Here is a 7,591-nt window from a genome sequence, read left to right as displayed (position 1 = left end):
GGGTGGGGGATAAAAGAAAGAAAGAAAAACTGTTGTATGCCATTTCCTTGAACATTCATGGAAATTTCAATAAAATAATAAAAGATTGTTAATCTGCATAAAGAAAAACAGTAAGAATGCAGAATATAGAATATTAATGTTTTCAATCATGATTTGGAAGCTGAGGGGGTGAGGGATAAAAGAATGAAAGAAAAACTGTTGTATCCCATTTCCTTGAACATTCATGGAAATTTCAATAAAACAATAAAGAGATTGTTAATCTGCATAAAGAAAAAGAGTAAGAATGCAGAAGATAGAATATTAATGTTGTCAACCATGATTTGGAAGCTGGGGGCGCTAGAGGATAAAAGAAAGAAAGAAAAACTGTTGTATCCCATTTACTGGAACATTCATGGAAATTTCAATAAAATAAGAAAAAGATTGTTAATCTGCATAAAGTAAAAGTGTAAGAATGCAGAAGATTGAATATTAATGTTGTCAACCAAGATTTGGAAGATGGCAGGGGTGCTGGATAAAAGAAAGAAAGAAAAACTGTTGTATCCCATTTCCTTGAACATTCATGGAAATTTCAATAAAATAATAAAAAGATTGTTAATCTGCATAAAGAAAAAGTGTAAGAATGCAGAAGATAGAATATTAATGTTGTCAACCATGATTTGGAAGCTGGGGTCGCTGGAGGATAAAAGAAAGAAAGAAAAACTGCTGTATCCCATTTACTGGAACATTCATGGAAATTTCAATAAAATAATAAAAAGATTGTTAATCTGCATAAAGAAAAAGAGTAAGAATGCAGAAGATAGAATATTAATGTTGTCAACCATGATTTGGAAGCTGGGGTCGCTGGGGGATAAAAGAAAGAAAGAAAAACTGCTGTATCCCATTTACTGGAACATTCATGGAAATTTCAATAAAATAATAAAAAGATTGTTAATCTGCATAAAGAAAAAGAGTAAGAATGCAGAAGATAGAATATTAATGTTGTCAACCATGATTTGTAAACTGGGGGGGAGTGGGGGATAAAAGTAAGAAAGAAAAACCGTTGTATACCATTTCCTTGAACATTCATGGAAAGTTCAATAAAATAATAAAAAGATTGGTAATCTGCATAAAGAAAAAGAATAAGAATGCAGAAGATAGAATATTAATGTTGTCAACCATGATTTGGAAGCTTGGAGCGTGGGGTATAAAAGTAAGAAAGAGAAATTGTATCCCATTTCCTTGAACATTCATGGAATTTCAATAAAATAATGACAAGATTGTGAATCTGCATAAAGAAAAAGAGTATGAAGGCAGAAGATACAATATTATGTTGTCAACCATGATTTGGAAGCTGGGGGGGGTGGGGGATGAAAGAAAGAAAGAAAAACTGTTGTATCCCATTTCCTTGAACATTCATGGAAATTTCAATACAATAATAAAAAGATTGTTAATCTGCATAAAGAAAAAGAGTAAGAATGCAGAAGATAGAAAATTAATGTTGTCAGCCTTGTTTTGGAAGCTGGGGGGTTGTGGGGGATAAAAGAAAGAAAGAAAAACTGTTGTATCCCATTTCCTTGAACATTCATGGAAATTTCAATAAAATGAGAAAAAGATTGTTAATCTGCATAAAGTAAAAGTGTAAGAATGCAGAAGATTGAATATTAATGTTGTCAACCATGATTTGGAAGATGGCGGGGGTGCTGGATAAAAGAAAGAAAGAAAAACTGTTGTATCCCATGTCCTTGAACATTGAAGGAAATTTCAATAAAGTAATAAAAAGATTGTTAATCTGTATAAAGAAAAAGTGTAAGAATGCAGAAGATAGAATATTAATGTTTTCAACCATGATTTGGAAGCTGGGGGGGAGTGGGGGATAAAAGAATGAAAGAAAAAGTGTTCTATACCATTTCCTTGAACATTCATGGAAAGTTCAATAAAATAATAAAAAGATTGGTAATCTGCATAAAGAAAAAGATTAAGAATGCAGAAGATAGAATATTAATGTTGTCAACCATGATTTTGACGCTGGGGGGGTGGGAGATAAAAGAAAGAAAGAAAAACTGCTGTATCCCATTTACTGGAACATTCATGGAAATTTCAATAAAATAATAAAAAGATTGATAATCTGCATAAAGAAAAAGAGTAAGAATGCAGAAGATAGAATATTAATGTTGTCAACCATGATTTGTAAACTGGGGGGGAGTGGGGGATAAAAGTAAGAAAGAAAAACCGTTGTATACCATTTCCTTGAACATTCATGGAAAGTTCAATAAAATAATAAAAAGATTGGTAATCTGCATAAAGAAAAAGAATAAGAATGCAGAAGATAGAATATTAATGTTGTCAACCATGATTTGGAAGCTTGGAGCGTGGGGTATAAAAGTAAGAAAGAGAAATTGTTGTATCCCATTTCCTTGAACATTCATGGAATTTCAATAAAATAATGACAAGATTGTGAATCTGCATAAAGAAAAAGAGTATGAAGGCAGAAGATACAATATTATGTTGTCAACCATGATTTGGAAGCTGGGGGGGGTGGGGGATGAAAGAAAGAAAGAAAAACTGTTGTATCCCATTTCCTTGAACATTCATGGAAATTTCAATACAATAATAAAAAGATTGTTTATCTGCATAAAGAAAAAGTGTAAGAATGCAGAAGATAAAATATTAATGTTGTCAACCATGATTTGGAAGCTGGGGGAGGTGGGGGATAAAAGAAAGAAAGAAAAACTGTTGTATCCCATTTCCTTGAACATTCATGGAAATTTCAATAAAATAATAAAAAGATTGTTCATATGCATAAAGAAAAAGTGTAAGAATGCAGAAGATAGAATATTAGTGTTGTGAACCATGATTTGGAAGCTTGGGGAGTGGGGGATAAAAGAAAGAAAGAAAAACTCTTGTGTCACATTTCTATGAACATTCATTGAAATTTCAATAAAATAATAAAGAGATTCTTAATCTGCATAGAGAAAAAGAGTAAGAATGCAGAAGATAGAATGTTAATGTTGTCAACCATGATTTTGAAGCTGACGGGGGTGGGTGATAAAAGAAAGAAAGAGAAATTGTTGTATCCCATTTCCTTGAACATTCATGAAATTTCAATAAAATAATGACAAGATTGTGAATCTGCATAAAGAAAAAGAGTATGAAGGCAGAAGATAGAATATTATGTTGTCAACCATGATTTGGAAGCTGCGGGGGGGTGGGGGATGAAAGAAAGAAAGAAAAACTGTTGTATCCCATTTCCTAGAACATTCATTGAAATTTCAATAAAATAATAAGTAGATTGTTAATCTGCATAAAGAAAAAGTGTAAGAATGCAGAAGATAGAATATTAATGTTTTCAACCAAGATTTGGAAGCTGGGGGGGAGTGGTGGGTAAAAGAAAGAAAGAAAAACTGTTGTATACCATTTCCTTGAACATTCATGGAAGTTTCAGTAAAATAATAAAAAGATTGTTATTCTGCATAAAGAAAAAGAGTAAGAATGCAGAAGATAGATTATTAATCTTGTCAACCATGATTTGGAAGCTTGGGGTGGTGGGGGATAAAAGAAAGATAGAGAAATTGCTGTATCCCAATCCCTTGAACAACCATGAAATATCAATAATATAATGAAAAGATTGTTAATCTGCATAAACAAAAAGAGTAAGAATGCAGAAGATAGAAAATTAATGTTGTCAGCTATGTTTTGGAAGCTGGGGGGTTGTGGGGGATAAAAGAAAGAAAGAAAAACTGTTGTATCCCATTTCCTTGAACATTCATGGAATTTCAATAAAATAATGACAAGATTGTGAATCTGCATAAAGAAAAAGAGTATGAAGGCAGAAGATACAATATTATGTTGTCAACCATGATTTGGAAGCTGGGGGGGGTGGGGGATGAAAGAAAGAAAGAAAAACTGTTGTATCCCATTTCCTTGAACATTCATGGAAATTTCAATACAATAATAAAAAGATTGTTAATCTGCATAAAGAAAAAGAGTAAGAATGCAGAAGATAGAAAATTAATGTTGTAAGCCATGTTTCGGAAGCTGGGGGTTGTGGGGGATAAAAGAAAGAAAGAAAAACTGTTGTATCCCATTTCCTTGAACATTCATGGAAATTTCAATAAAATGAGAAAAAGATTGTTAATCTGCATAAAGTAAAAGTGTAAGAATGCAGAAGATTGAATATTAATGTTGTCAACCATGATTTGGAAGATGGCGGGGGTGCTGGATAAAAGAAAGAAAGAAAAACTGTTGTATCCCATGTCCTTGAACATAGAAGGAAATTTCAATAAAGTAATAAAAAGATTGTTAATCTGTATAAAGAAAAAGTGTAAGAATGCAGAAGATAGAATATTAATGTTTTCAACCATGATTTGGAAGCTGGTGGGGAGTGGGGGATAAAAGAATGAAAGAAAAAGAGTTCTATACCATTTCCTTGAACATTCATGGAAAGTTCAATAAAATAATAAAAAGATTGGTAATCTGCATAAAGAAAAAGAGTAAGAATGCAGAAGATATAATATTAATGTTGTCAACCATGATTTTGACGCTGGGGGGGTGGGGGATAAAAGAAAGAAAGAAAAACTGTTGCCTCCCATTTCCTTGAACATTCATGGAAATTTCAATAAAACAATAAAAAGATTGCTAATCTGCATAAAGAAAAAGAGTAAGAATGCAGAAGATGGAATATTAATGTTGTCAACCATGATTTGGAAGCCGGGGGGTGGGGGATAAAAAAAGAAAGAAAAACTGTTGTATCCCATTTCCGTGAACACTCATGGAAATTTCAATAAAATAATAAAAAGATTGTTAGTCTGCATAAAGAAAAAGTGTAAGAATGCCGAAGATTGAATATTAATGTTGTCAACCATGATTTGGAAGGTGGGGGGTGGTGGGGGATAAAAGAAAGAAAGAAAAACTGTTGTATACCATTTCCTTGAACATTCATGGAAATTTCAATAAAATAATAAAAAGATTGGTAATCTGCATAAAGAAAAAGAGTAAGAATGCAGAACATAGAATATTAATGTTTTCAACCATGATTTGGAAGCTGGGTTCGCTGGAGGATAAAAGAAAGAAAGAAAAACTGCTGTATCCCATTTACTGGAACATTCATGGAAATTTCAATAAAATAATAAAAAGATTATTAATCTGCATAAAGAAAAAGAGTAAGAATGCAGAAGATAGAATATTAATGTAGTCAACCATGATTTGTAAACTGGGGGGGAGTGGGGGATAAAAGTAAGAAAGAAAAACCGTTGTATACCATTTCCTTGAACATTCATGGAAAGTTCAATAAAATAATAAAAAGATTGGTAATCTGCATAAAGAAAAAGAATAAGAATGCAGAAGATAGAATATTAATGTTGTCAACCATGATTTGGAAGCTTGGAGCGTGGGGGATAAAAGAAAGAAAGAGAAATTGTTGTATCCCATTTACTTGAAGATTCATGGAATTTCAATAAAATAATGACAAGATTGTGAATCTGCATAAAGAAAAAGAGTATGAAGGCAGAAGATACAATATTATGTTGTCAACCATGATTTGGAAGCCGGGGGGGGGGTGAGGGATGAAAGAAAGAAAGAAAAACTGTTGTATACCATTTCCTTGAACATTCATGGAAATTTCAATAAAATAATAAAAAGATTGGTAATCTGCATAAAGAAAAAGTGTAAGAATGCAGAAGATAGATTATTAATCTTGTCAACCATGATTTGGAAGCTTGGGGTGGTGGGGGATAAAAGAAAGATAGAGAAATTGCTGTATCCCAATCCCTTGAACATTCATGAAATATCAATAATATAATGAAAAATTGTTAATCTGCATAAAGATAAAGAGTAAGAAGGCAGAAGATAGAATATTATGTTGTCAACCATGATTTGGACACTGGGGGGGTGGGGGATAAAAGAAAGAAAGAAAAACTGTTGTATGCCATTTCCTTGAACATTCATGGAAATTTCAATAAAATAATAAAAGATTGTTAATCTGCATAAAGAAAAACAGTAAGAATGCAGAATATAGAATATTAATGTTTTCAATCATGATTTGGAAGCTGAGGGGGTGAGGGATAAAAGAATGAAAGAAAAACTGTTGTATCCCATTTCCTTGAACATTCATGGAAATTTCAATAAAACAATAAAGAGATTGTTAATCTGCATAAAGAAAAAGAGTAAGAATGCAGAAGATAGAATATTAATGTTGTCAACCATGATTTGGAAGCTGGGGGCGCTAGAGGATAAAAGAAAGAAAGAAAAACTGTTGTATCCCATTTACTGGAACATTCATGGAAATTTCAATAAAATAAGAAAAAGATTGTTAATCTGCATAAAGTAAAAGTGTAAGAATGCAGAAGATTGAATATTAATGTTGTCAACCAAGATTTGGAAGATGGCAGGGGTGCTGGATAAAAGAAAGAAAGAAAAACTGTTGTATCCCATTTCCTTGAACATTCATGGAAATTTCAATAAAATAATAAAAAGATTGTTAATCTGCATAAAGAAAAAGTGTAAGAATGCAGAAGATAGAATATTAATGTTGTCAACCATGATTTGGAAGCTGGGGTCGCTGGAGGATAAAAGAAAGAAAGAAAAACTGCTGTATCCCATTTACTGGAACATTCATGGAAATTTCAATAAAATAATAAAAAGATTGTTAATCTGCATAAAGAAAAAGAGTAAGAATGCAGAAGATAGAATATTAATGTTGTCAACCATGATTTGGAAGCTGGGGTCGCTGGGGGATAAAAGAAAGAAAGAAAAACTGCTGTATCCCATTTACTGGAACATTCATGGAAATTTCAATAAAATAATAAAAAGATTGTTAATCTGCATAAAGAAAAAGAGTAAGAATGCAGAAGATAGAATATTAATGTTGTCAACCATGATTTGTAAACTGGGTGGGAGTGGGGGATAAAAGTAAGAAAGAAAAACCGTTGTATACCATTTCCTTGAACATTCATGGAAAGTTCAATAAAATAATAAAAAGATTGGTAATCTGCATAAAGAAAAAGAATAAGAATGCAGAAGATAGAATATTAATGTTGTCAACCATGATTTGGAAGCTTGGAGCGTGGGGTATAAAAGTAAGAAAGAGAAATTGTATCCCATTTCCTTGAACATTCATGGAATTTCAATAAAATAATGACAAGATTGTGAATCTGCATAAAGAAAAAGAGTATGAAGGCAGAAGATACAATATTATGTTGTCAACCATGATTTGGAAGCTGGGGGGGGTGGGGGATGAAAGAAAGAAAGAAAAACTGTTGTATCCCATTTCCTTGAACATTCATGGAAATTTCAATACAATAATAAAAAGATTGTTAATCTGCATAAAGAAAAAGAGTAAGAATGCAGAAGATAGAAAATTAATGTTGTCAGCCTTGTTTTGGAAGCTGGGGGGTTGTGGGGGATAAAAGAAAGAAAGAAAAACTGTTGTATCCCATTTCCTTGAACATTCATGGAAATTTCAATAAAATGAGAAAAAGATTGTTAATCTGCATAAAGTAAAAGTGTAAGAATGCAGAAGATTGAATATTAATGTTGTCAACCATGATTTGGAAGATGGCGGGGGTGCTGGATAAAAGAAAGAAAGAAAAACTGTTGTATCCCATGTCCTTGAACA

The sequence above is a fragment of the Cynocephalus volans genome, chromosome 4 (genome assembly GCF_027409185.1).
Source record: "Cynocephalus volans isolate mCynVol1 chromosome 4, mCynVol1.pri, whole genome shotgun sequence".
Lineage (NCBI taxonomy): Eukaryota > Metazoa > Chordata > Mammalia > Dermoptera > Cynocephalidae > Cynocephalus > Cynocephalus volans.
The sequence above is the reverse complement of the archived record's forward strand: the minus strand, read 5'-3'. Positions refer to the sequence as shown.